Here is a 13,037-nt window from a genome sequence, read left to right as displayed (position 1 = left end):
CCCAGCCAAGACTGCGTGACACTGTGATAATGGGATTTGTGAGTGTGCTGGAAAACAGACCAACACAACACCACTCTGGAAAGAGAGCAGGTTTCCCAGGGAAGTTTTGGGGGCTGCAGTGGCCATCTTAACACTGCCAAGTACAACGTCCCCTCTATTTCATGTGGCAGAATGGCTGAAGAGTTACACAGTTCTATGTCTGATACAGCATTTCTAAGGCTTGTGGCTCACAGAACTTCTAGAATTCACTTTATTGACACTAGGACCATATTGCTCTCAATTCTGAATGCCTTTCCTGGACTAGGTTTAAGGGATGTGAACCTCATCCTAGGCTGGTTATCTTTTCAAGAACACACACATAACTGTCCGTGGCACCAAGGACTCACTGATCCCCGCAGGTCTGCAAGACCAGAGTTCTAGGTGTGAGAAAATGTTACCTCGGAGTAGAGCGACCTACTTCCCAGACAGCAAATGGAGGGTTTTTTCCATTGTCTCAGCCCTTCTATCCCCTCTACGAAAACAAAATGTCACAGTGTTGCTCCAAGAATTATTAAGACAGCAAAAACTGAAAGATTAGATTTATCGCAGCAGACAGTGGATTATGAAGAATAATTCATCAAACGTCAGAACAAACAGCCTACAATTTATAGGCGGCTTTGTTGAGTCAGTGAAATCTGATTGGACTTCTCCCCACCTAATGAATGCCAAGCCTAATTGATGGTTCCTAAATGTATCTGTCAAGAACATGTATTTATTAACTCAATATTTTTAATAATATTGTAGATATATACAGAATAGTGGTTTTCTAAATGGATTCCGTGGTGTTCATATTACATATACATGTAAGTGTGCACGTACATAGAGGTATCTACGGCATCCAAATTAATACAGGTAAAAGGTACGTGTGTATTCTGATGCGCTGAAACTATTACGTATGGCTTATTACACAAAATCCCTGCATCTTTCAGTGCACAGGATGGCAAAGCAATGAGGTCCATTTCAAGGGGAGATGTGCGTTAAGATGCCTGCCGAGAATTTGGAAGAGCTGAGCTCTAACATTGTCTCTACCTGATATCCCATGCGATGTTGGGCCACACCATGTCACAGCTCATGCATGGAGGAGCAGAATTAGGACTGTCCAGTCAGCTATAAACCCGCCCCTATTTCATTTTTCAGGACCAAATATGTAACTCTAATATCTTTTGAAAAATCTATCTGTATAATACATATAGAGCAGTTATTACATCCACAGCCACACAACTTCATCTGCCAATGGTACCCATTTGCTTGGGGCATGCCAATCACTGCTAACTTGGTTAATCACTGCTAACATTGCACCGCAACAGCGCAAACCAGAGCTGTCCATCAACCACTAGCCTTTCTTCTGGGAAAAGGCTGTGAGCCAGCTGGGGTATGAAGTCCATCTTTTCCTGTCATTTCTACCTGGTATCACCTTGGTACTCTGCAGCCCACTACCAGCTTCTCTGGGATCCTTCCAACAGCATTTCTCAGTCACAAAGCTATGAATGTTACAGAAAATGAACTCTGCTAAAGGAAAAGTCTTTGATACCATCATCTGGGCACCAAAGCTGGCTCCCTCATTCACTGTCTGATACCTGGGGTCCTGGCTATTCCCTGTTCTGCTCACTTACCAACTTCTGTAGTCTCTTCTGACTAGAAAAGCAGTGGGAAAGCCTACATGAAGCCACCATTGCTGTCATCTCATCCATCCAATAAGCAGTACAACAACTGTATCAGGCTACTTGATATAGTACCTTTAATTGTTACAGAGCCATACTTTTGAGAAAAGGTGCCTTTTGTTCCATCCCTGATGACTCCTGCTTAATAGTCTGCGCTCAGACACACATATGGTAGCTTCATTTATTTTCCTGAGTAAAGTCAGATCCTTAAGACAAGGCAAAACTATCTGAGAATATCACTCATCCTGGATCGAAACCAATCTCAATGGTGACAGCTACAACAAGCATTAACAGCAAGGAGCAGACAGAGCTGACGTACATCTCCTGAGACCCTACCTGTGAGGCAGATCTCATCTCCCACCTCTCCAAAAGGTGTGCCACTTACCCATGGCTCCCACAAAGAAACAATATTCAGTCCAATAAAAGCGAGGATTGTTGTGGACAGACGGGAGCCTAACTGGCTCAGGAACATCCTCCTGATTGGCACAAGGAGATAAATGTTTTTCATCAATTAAGTTATTGGGTGTCCTACTACCTTCCAGAGGCACAGGGTGCTAAGATTAACAGACTGGCTCAGTACCCCAAGACTCAATGCTTTCAACAGTTAAGAGTTCTGCAAGTTTTCATCATCACAGCCTCTTCCATGCTTAGCTTCATTCAGCTGTTCCTCTGTCCAGGTGCTGGCTTCACTAAGCACTCTGAAAGCAGACAGACTGCACATCAGGCTTCTGACGTAAGGCAGGTATCAAGCTGGATAGTAGGAAAGCAGAGTGCAGTCATTACCTGCAGGGCTAGCACAACGCCTTCGGTATACTGCAAGCACACAGGACAAACCAAAGAGAGGAAACAGCAAAGCTGGGATCTCTCAAAATGAACCTCTAACCCATCCATTCAGTGTACTGAATGTACAGCGTACATTCGTATCAAGTGCTCCAGACAACACAGATAGCTTTTCCCCCTTGTCTGTAATCCCATGCTCAGAATTAAATTCCAGGCTCTTTCCTTCCAAATTGTCCATTACCAAAGGAAAGATTTTGCTGTTCAAAGCTGTTCACTTCCCTGTAGAGAAGCTGGAAGGTGGAAGAACGTTGCACCACTGAAATCGGTGATTTCCTCAGGATCTCCCTGAGTGATAACAAAGTACCAGTCCCTCTAACCCTGATGTGACCATTGGAAAAATGCTCATTTCCTGTTTCCAGATGCAGTTAATCAGCACAGTGACTTGGCTTGTTCAGTATCTCATTTCTTTCTACCTCAGAATAAACATCTTGTACAGATCACCGCCTTCCCACAGTCCCGAACCACTTCCACAACCCAGTCTGTCTGTGACTGGCCTCCAACAGCAGCCAGTCACAGACTGATTCAGAGAGTCAAGCCAGAGTCCGTACCAGCAATGATGCTTGTGTGGAGATAAATGTCTCAAAGCACACACTAAACAGTGTCACTGTGCACTCTATTTTGCATGATATAAACATCTTATAGTCTATGCAAAATGCACAGACCAAAACAATAAAGCTGAGGCATGTATATACATATATATTCCTGTTCCCTTCTTCCCATTCCATCATGCTCAAAAAGAAAGTAGTGACTTATTCCCCCCAGTAGTGCAGGCTATGGAGGAGATGCTCCAACCTGCCACATGTTCCCTTGCCCTCCCCTTGCACATACCAATGTTTCCCTTTATCTTTATATGCTCTTTCATCTTGAGCTGTCCCCCACTTGAAAAATGCTCATTAAATTCACTCTTTTCTCTCTGTCTTTTTAGAGAGATATTACTTCACCTGCATCTCTCTTGTCTGTGAGGATGGAGCCACACTTGTCAGTCGTTCAGACTGGAATCACAGTCCTTCAAGACCACACAACTTCTCCACTCCCAGCCATTTTTTGTGTTATAATTGAAAGCACACTTTCTCTTTCTTTCTTCCCCTCCTAATAAAGAAGGCTTTCACTTGTTTCACAGTGTGCAGCGAGAGCAGCACAGAAGACAACTCTTTGCTGCCAGTAAAATTCTTTCTACACCCCGTCTGTCCAAAGGGACTCCTATTCCATTGTTCAGTAGGAGCAGTGGCTGCTTCTACTGAGATCTTTGAAACTTACCGTGCTCTCTGCAGCTCTTCAGCTCCCAAGCAATAGAGCTGAAAATGCTAACATAGCAGGAACACCCCTGTAGTTCCTAGGGAAGGGAGCCATTTCCTCAGCCTTCTGCTCTTCTAATGGTTCTGTTAGCATGTCTGAGCAGCTTCCTTACCCCTTTCCCAGCTTTCTGGAGATGTTCCACAAAGCTCTGCTCACAGCCCCTACCCCCACCACTGCACCTGGATAACTGCTCACATAAAATTTCCACCCTCTTTCTGGTGGCTCCTAGTTCTACCTCTCTACTCTAGTTCAGCCTGCCTCTAGCCAAACCAAAATTTCAGCCTGTCTCTCAGGTAGTCACCTCTCTGTTCACATTCAACAAATCTAAAGCATGGTTTCTAGTCTTCTCACTCAAACCATCCCTCCTGTCTCCTTTCTCCTCACAACTGACAATGTCACCAACCTTCTGTCACACATGCCTGCAGCCTTGGCTGCGTCATCAACATTGACCTCCTCGAGATATCATTTCCAGGCCAGGTCTGAATCTAGTAGTAGACATGGAGTACTAATGCTCACAAGTGACAGGTGACAAAAAGCCAGCTGTTGTCGTCCCCCCCCCCCCCCAAGTTCTCATTTCTCTTGAGCTACACACAAACTAAGACACATGGGGGTCCCTGAACATACTCAGAACCCCTGGGTCAATTCCTGCAGGCATATTCCTAAATAACATATCACCCCTACAGATGCCAGCAGCCTGCTGCAAAGGCAGCACACTTGGAAAGAATCACCAAATCATACAACAGCTCAGACTGAAGAGACCTCAAACGATAATCTGGTCCAACTTTTCATGGGAAAGGGAACCTAGATGAGATTATCATGTCCTGAAAACCTACTGAGATGAGGACGCTACCACATCCCTGAGGAAGGTTGTTCCCATTATTGACAGTTATCTACATAAAAAATTTCATTCTTATATCAAGATAAAACCTATCCCAAAATGCCACAGAGACTGGGCCAGCTGGCACATTTAGGAAGAAGGTAAGACTTAAGGAAGTACCCCACGCAAATGAATTTTCAAGACAACTTTGGCTTCAGGCATAAACACATCCCTGCCACGCACTGGCTGAAACCCAAGTAGGAAAGGGTCAACAAACCCACAACAAACAGGCTCCACATTAGTCACAGCCAGGCAGAGGGAGGCTCTGTTGAGGACTGCAGAGATGCCCCAAGGGCCCTGTCAGCAGCGAGCCTGCACAACAGCAGCAGCCCTGTGAGAAATAACCAGCTACCAGAGCCTGAGGATATATAGGGACCTTCGGGAACACACATCACCTGTGCCTCATCTCAAATGCTTCTGATTCAGCTTTGAAAAGTGTATGAGAGAAGGGGTAGTGGTGGAGAAATGTCTATGGGCAGGTTTATGTGACTATACAGAGTGTAGTGGGGAGATGTCTGGGGGTATGTGTTTAGAAGAGGTGGGCTACAAGCATCTGCTTGACAAGCAAAGTTGTGCTAGGGCTTGCACAGTAAGTTATGGAGGGGGAACGGGGCTGTGCATTTGTGTGTACAGCTTGTGTGGAGAATGATAGGCAAAATCCTCCATCCACAGAGAGGCAGAAGAAGAACAGGGTCAGGACAGGTGTTTGCATGTGAGTGTAGAGGCAGCATGTAGATATATATCCAGCAGGACAGCACTGCATCCATGTAAGTATATGCTACATTGTCAGACCCTTCTACTTCAGCTCCTAAAATGGAGAGAGAGGCATACTCCCATGAGTATTATGTGGAATGCTTTTATGTGTCTCCTCTGAAAGGGATCAGGACCTAGGACAAAGAACAGGAACAATCTAGCAGTCTGTCACCAAGGTGGACAGAGGCACAGTACAATGAAAACATGCAGAGGGCAAACCCCAGTCCCAGACAGATTCTGCCCAGTTACGTTCCTTCCTCAGGCTTCAGTCATAATTACATTGATGTAAGTGTGATAAAGTTCTGTTGAAGCATAGCATTGTCCCAGGGAAGCAGGAGTGAGGATCTGAGGTAGACATGGAAGTACATGTAGCCTAGCAGGTGTGGGCAGCTCTGCCTGAATTGAATTCGTACCAAGAAAGGGATATAATGAAGTCACTACATTAGAAGAAAGATGCTAAAAAGGTAGGAAAAGCCCTGCTGAAGATGTAAAGCTCATAAGCCAGTTACTGGTGATGACTGTACCATGATGAGATCTTGAAACATCAGCACACATAGCAGGCCAGTCGATGCAAAGAGGTGCAGCTGTACAGCAGTCCACACCACAGAGAACAAGATGCAGGGACTGAAGAGAAGTCAAGGGAGAATAACTTACAAAAACATCTGGACGGGACCCTGGAGTTCCCACTGTTTGCAGCCTGCTCTCAGAAAAAATGTGTGGAGATCCAGAGAAGTCATTTGAGGGAGACAACTGCATGGCAAATTAAATCCACAACCAACTGCCAACAGCATCATTGGCACCATGCTGGGGAAGGGGTTCTGTATACTCCCTAACAACCAGTCCTATAAACCCTGAAGCCCAGAGCTCTCTGCATCAATCCAGAGAGGAAAGTCCCGTGCTAGGCCAGCCACATCATTACCTGCTTCTTTCTTGTTAATCTCTCCTCTGAGTATCAACCTCTCCTTTCTCCTCCTGCCCATATTTCCTTTATTTTTCATGTCTCTGTTCTGATCCATCTGCTCCTTCTATGGTTTATTATTTATTTATTTATTATTATTATTATGGTTATTTATTATCTGTCTCTTCGTCCTCTGCCTCCCATGTTTTTTTTTCCTTGCCCCCAGATCTTCTTGGTGGGCTGCCAGGTCCCTGGTTCAGTGGTGTAACTCAGCTGATTTACTCTCCTTAAAGCAGTATCTGCTCTCATGTAAATCACACTCCAAATCCAGCCTGTGAAATGGGCTTGTTCACTAAACTCTATGAATAGGAAAGTAGGCACAGCTGGCCTATTCATAATCAACATAAAAAATAGATTAGCACTTTACAGATTAAACATTATCGTTTCAACAGTTAACATAAATCAACTACACTTACAGGCCCAGCGTTGCTGCTGCCACTGCAGGGTGACAAGCGTTGCAAAAGGAAGGGCTGCCAGTCCGAGCTGCAGTGGGAAACAGCTTCTTTGAACGTAAGTTACCCTCTGGCACCCCCAGGGTGTGCCGCTAGAGGTTGTTACAAGGAGAAAAGTGAGCTAAGGAAACAAAGGTAGGGGGTTAATTTTGATTAATTCACATGCATTTCCATGCAATATAGCAACCTACTATTCTAAAGCCAGAATCCAATTGCCCTGCTTCCCTCCCTATGGCTGATGCAGCTCAAAAACAGATGGAGCAACAGAGTCAGTCTCTGGAATAGGAACAGGACAGGGAGCCTCTAAACACTCACTGGTATTTAGCTCTGTCTCCTACAGTTTAAAATCACTGGGCTCCTGTGGATGAGGTAAAGCAGTCTGGTGGATTCTATCTAATGTAAGCAGGGGCACCTATCCCAAAAAGCATCTCATCATAATCCAGGGAGCCACCTTACCAAAGAAGGGCTGAGGACTGGGATCCACTCCAGACATACCCCACAGAGAGCAAAGTCAGGAGAGAGTAGCCCAGAGCCTGCTACTGGTCAGCCTGCACCTCCTTTTTCATAGGGTACAGGACACTAGGACACCGCAGAAGCTCAACCGTCATCAGTGTGCTACAGTTGTGTAGTCAACAGAGAGGTAAGACCCACAGAACCAGCACAGTCCATACCCTTTCCCTTCCTTCCTGCTCACTCACTGAGAACCATCCAGTGTCTCAAATGTTTAGCTTGGAGCAGCCGATTTATAATTCCTGAGCTGGTCCTTATAACTGCAAGAGATTGGCAAAGGCCTTTGACAGGATATCCCATTAAAAACCAGCCTCACAGCTCTTTCAAACAAAAAGAAGAAAAAAAAAAAAAGAGGAAGAGGCTAGGTTACAGTCCAAAGGACAAAAGACAGCCTGGGACAGGAGGAGTGGGTTTAGGGGTTTTCTTGGCAGCCAGGGCAAAGATACTAGCAGTTGACAAAGGAAAAGGCAACAGAAGTTACATGAAGAGACTTCTTTAGTATAACCCCTCTTAACAAGCCCTGGTAATTTTAATTGCTCTAGCCTCCTTCTAGCCTTTCTTGATAAATGGGAATAAAAGTCAATAGACCTGAACCAATAAGTTACATCCAATAAGGTGTTTGGCAAAATTAGCTTTGCTCTCCGCTCACAACTGATACCACCTCAGTTTCATTCATTATCTCAGATGAGCCAACTAATGTATATTTTCTACTAATCATTTGAAGTTTGGAAGGGTTGGTGCTGAACAGACTCTTCCAAGAACTTGCCAATTTCAGATGGAGTGGTTATGGGAGCTTTGTAAGGGAGAAACTCACGGGTTTGCTTCAGCTGAGCTCTCCTGGCACAAGCAATATGTCACGTGAGTTTATTGCTTCAGTTGTCACATACAGCTTCACAGGTTTGGCTCTGAACCATGCATCCTGTAAAACCAAAGCACTGCAAAGCTTACAGAAAATAAGTGCAAAATGTGCTTAATGTTCACAAACATAACTTGATTTCCAAAGGGAACATGAGAAAACTTCCTCTCTCTCAGACTGGCCTGCCTACTAGGGACTGATGTGCTTTCTTTACTAATGGTGGAAAGACCTTTGAGACCTCTTAGGTCCCAATTTTTGCTTCAGTTCTCAAAACATAAAAGCATGTTGAGTGTGAGGCTTCCCATGAGGAGAATTTCCGATGTTCTCACCCACAGCAGCTTTTTCACAGGGAAGAAAACCTAGATTTTTTCCTCTAGGAAACCTAGGCAGGGTTGAAGTGCTTTCTATGGTTCAGCAACCGTACATGGAACCAGGAGTTGTCTCAGACAGATCCCAGAAGTGCCATAAAGCAGAGCTTATTAGATCACTGTATATCTTAAAAATCCATAAAAATGCTGTGTCTATTCTGCATGTTAGGAAAATGCCGATATGTCAAGGTCAGACCCTATAACTCATTTCACCTTATGTCATCTGTTTCATCTACAAATAACATTCTGCCATGCCGAAAGTCGCCAGACTTACTGCATCATGTGTTCATGTTCCTGATGGGTCAAGAGCCAACTGGGTAGATGTAAAATTCTGAAAGCAAACAGGAGATGCTAACCAGGCAGGATCAAGTAGGATATTAAAAGATCAGTGAGCAAGCAGATGACAGGATTCCCTGCTCTCTCAGAGAAAAATCAGGCATACTAAACTCAGCCTGAGTCTAGATCAGAGCATCAAGTGAGAGTATTTCTGAGTGTATCAGCAGCAGGCTTTGAAACAGAAGCCAGTCCCGCTACATGGCAGCTCAGTGTTTCTGCCCCTGCCCAGATCCTGCTGTGTCATAAACACACAGACACTGATGAACAAACGAGACACACACTATGTTTGAAAAAAAAAAAAAAGTCTCCATATGCAAGAAGGCTACATAAGGACTATTAATCCCAGTTACAGATCGTGATTTCCAGTGATTTGTTTGGAACTGGAAGGGTTACCCATGCGCTGAGAGGTGGTTCCTGCCGATGGCTAGAGCACTGTTACGCAGCACATCCACCACCTCTGCAAAACGTGGACACTGAACACAGCCTGACACAGCTGAGGTGTGTGTGCATTGCCAGCCAAGATTTATTTGCATCAGAGCAACACTTCAGGTGTCATCAAAACTCTGAGATAAACCGTACCGAAGAGAGCGTACCATCTGCACACAAGACACTGTGAGCCAACGAATTCCATGCAGGTATGTCATACACTAACCCTCAGGCCCCTAAAGAACTTGTAAATTAAAGAAAAAAATGTCACTAAGCATGCAGATGGGAACTACTCACTAGGCCATTCCCCATCACATCTTCTGATCTCAAATCTTCCACTTCCTTGCAGAAGGCCCTCCAAGAAATCCTTCAGAAAATCCACCATCCAACCTCCTGTATCGTAAATCTTATTAACTTGAAGGAAGCCAAAGGAGATTATCCCCTAATCTAGCCACAAAACCTTCCCTCTCTTAGGCAACGGGGCTTTGAGCACCCAGGAAGAGGCTGCCATGAGCAGGGCTCAGCCAGATTCTCTCCCAGCAGCTGTGAGCGGAGAGAAAACACATGGAACGAGGGAACAGCCTGTCCCAAAGCTCCCGGGGCAATAAAGACACCGGCTTGTCCTTGGCATGACTCTAAGGGTCAGTAACACCAGAGCTTGCAAATGGAGCGAGCAAGAGGACACAAGGAACCAAGCAAGGTGGACCACCCAAGCCACACAAAGCTCCCCACTTTCCCCACCTGCCCTTGACAGTGGAGCAGCGGTGCTGGGCAGCTACTGCCCGCACAGGGGCTGGGTGTGGGGGCAGCCACGCTGCGATCTGTCAGCAGCTGGGGTCTTTCACCCAAGGCAGGGCAGGCAGAGCACGGCGGAGGCTGTAGCAGCAGCGGGACCCACACAGGCAGCTGCTCTTGCCTTTCAGTTGAGTAATGCAGGCCCATTTGTTCTGGGTGACATTAATGCTATTCACCATCCATCTCAGACTCTTTAAATTACCTTTTTATGGCCAAAATCCTTTTCGTAATTGATAAAAATCTCTTTTTTATATCCTGAGTTATTGAAAAAAATGTGAACTTTTTTTATTCCTCATTATAGTTTTAATACAAATGTGTTTTTTATTGACGGCTGCTTGGAAGCCCTGACGGGCCTACTGAGAGAGGCTTAGGGGGCGGGAGAAGGGCCAAATCCTCCTGTCCCACTTCCCAGCCCCTCACACTGTCAGACTAACGGCCACCATAGCCCAGCCTCCCCTCTGGTGTGTAATGTCATGCAGGAAGAGATTTCCTGTGATGGCCATACCACCCACAGCAGGCAGAAGAAGCTCTTGCTGACCTAAATCGACTTTCCCCATGTCTGTTAACGATGTATGAGAGATCCAACTTCACAGAGCACCCCAGCACAGCATTGCTGGAGTGGACAAGCTACGTGAGACCCTCGTGTTCAGCAGAGCCACGTAGCATCGGTCCCACAGCCCCCCAAGCAACCACGAGAGCAGCCGTGCACTGACTGTGCCACACATCAGTGCTTTTGGGAAGAACACTTGACCACAAGTTTGTGCAACACTGGAGGGAGTAGGCACATGTCCTGGCATCCTGCATGGGTTGAGACAACACTGCCAGCTTGGGAAGAGGCCTTCTGGGGCCGTAACAGGATCTGCAGCATCGTGACCTGAAGACCTTGTGATCTAGCCGGGTAAATGAATCTTCTATAGGGCAACATATGGAGCCAGCTACAGAAAGTGGCTCCTACTCCCTTGGGAACAACTTGGATGCTGTAGGACATGCACTGTAATACCCAACAGCCTACTGAAGGCCTAGCTGCTTTCCCACAGGGCTCAGCGCTGCTTCAATAGTTCTGCAAATCAGAAGTAAGCATATGTCTTGCCAGAGCTTAAAATGCTAATTAACAGTTCCAGAAGGAAAGGAATCAGTCTGTCCTTCTCCCGTCTCTGACACAGCAGAGGCTGCCATGCTGTACCAAGAATGCATACAGAAATAGGAGTAAAAAGAGGAGCCTTTTCTATTCCGTCTGTCTTTTCCCATACTTCAACAGTTCCAGGGCAGGGAAGTCTCTTGCTGTGGGGATTAGCACCTTGCTGCGGTCTCGTTCTAAATCTTTCCCATGGCAGGTTCACATGGGCATGTGATTTTTGTCCCTCCCTGTCAAACGACCGCATGGCATTGCTGCACATCACTGCAGTGACCATGCTCCCAGGTGTACCATCAACAGTGGATGAATAATGTGTACCCGACCTAGAAGACACTTTGGGAACCTTGGGAGCAATTTAAAATAGAGGGACAAAGGGCAGTAACCTTATTAGCCACAGTTTTGCTGCAGGGACAATGAGTTCTCAGACAAGGAGTATCTGTTTCTTACTGCATAGCACTGGGGCCATGCCAGGTACAATGGTAGGAATCCAAGGAGAGCAAAGCCCTTTAACCTAAGGCTGAGTCCTCCAAACATCTCTGTGAAAATGCATCTTGCCTCACAAACCTCAGCACAGGAGGTTCCTCTACCACACGTGCTTTGCTTACAAATCACAGTCAAACCGTTGACATACCCTGCCCTGCTCAAACAGCAAGCTCCATTACTGTATGGCTGCAGGAGGTTTCTTGCAAATGGCAAAATAGTCCTTGAAAAACAGGTAAAAGCTGCAATTAAATGTGGATGAAAAGGATGGTCTCCTTGGAGGTGCTGGCTAATAAAGCAATTAGACACTACTTCCCATCACCTGCACTCCCACAAAGCAGAGCTAGACTGACATCCTTCCAGATGACTGTCTTTCCAACTATTTAAGCCCTTCATACAATTTGGCTTCAGCAAAGACAAGCCTTGACCTCTGGGGTCTCCCCAGCCCTTTCTCCCAGCTTTGAACCCAGCAAGCACTGGAACCAACACACTCAATCATTGCTGGGTTCTCCCTACAGGACGCTGTTTTGCCTCTCAGCCTTCCTGAAGCACAGCAGACTGGTGGTATAAGTATGTATGCAGATGTGGATACCTGAGGTCAGCGTTTCTTGGGGTCCCTCAACAGCATCTGAGACTACTCAGCTTCAGCAATTTCCACTCATCTCTGTGACAGCTTCAACAACTGTTAGCAAGAGGCCAGAGATGTGAGGATAAATCAAGGGGCAAGGAGGAAGGAGAGACCCTCACTCCCATGGCAGGCGAGACAGGCCCAATGCCCTGCACCAGCCCCTCGCCCCCCAGGCAAAGACACAACCTGGACAGAGAGCACCTGGGCAGCCGTGCCACACAGGCGCCCTACCAGCACGGGAAAGACCCTACCTGGGACCACACTGGCCTCAAGGAGATGCTAATTTTATCCTGGTCCTAATCCCCAGCTGCACAACCTCAGACCAGACACAGGAGCAGAAACCTGAGAACCAGCCTGATGGGAACCAGCCAGAAAGGAGCACAGGTGGGGGAACTGAGGTATTTCTGAAAGGACAGTGCTGAGAGATGTGTAGGGAAGGAGTGTCTCCCCTCAGGAAAAATTACCTTCAATGTGAGTTAAAGCCTGGGTAGAGTATGGAGTACGCAGACACACCAAGAGGGACAATAAGGAGTCTTGGGGGGAAAAGTCATAAAGTTGATTACAAGATGCCAGTGTGTGAGGATGGGCTGGAAGGTGATGAGCAATGGGCTCTGGAAAATGATGTCT

The 13,037-nt window shown here is 46.3% G+C and overlaps 1 protein-coding gene across 2 annotated transcripts in view; it reads right to left on the bottom strand.

Moving 5' to 3' along the window:
- The window catches only part of ADCK1 (aarF domain containing kinase 1), a 78,135-nt gene that overhangs the window by 29,890 nt on the left and 35,208 nt on the right, over positions 1–13,037 (bottom strand). The window lies entirely within an intron of this gene.

This window comes from Falco naumanni, chromosome 7 (genome assembly GCF_017639655.2).
Source record: "Falco naumanni isolate bFalNau1 chromosome 7, bFalNau1.pat, whole genome shotgun sequence".
In the NCBI taxonomy this organism is placed as follows: Eukaryota; Metazoa; Chordata; class Aves; order Falconiformes; family Falconidae; genus Falco; species Falco naumanni.
This window is presented reverse-complemented; position numbering and strand designations above follow the sequence as displayed.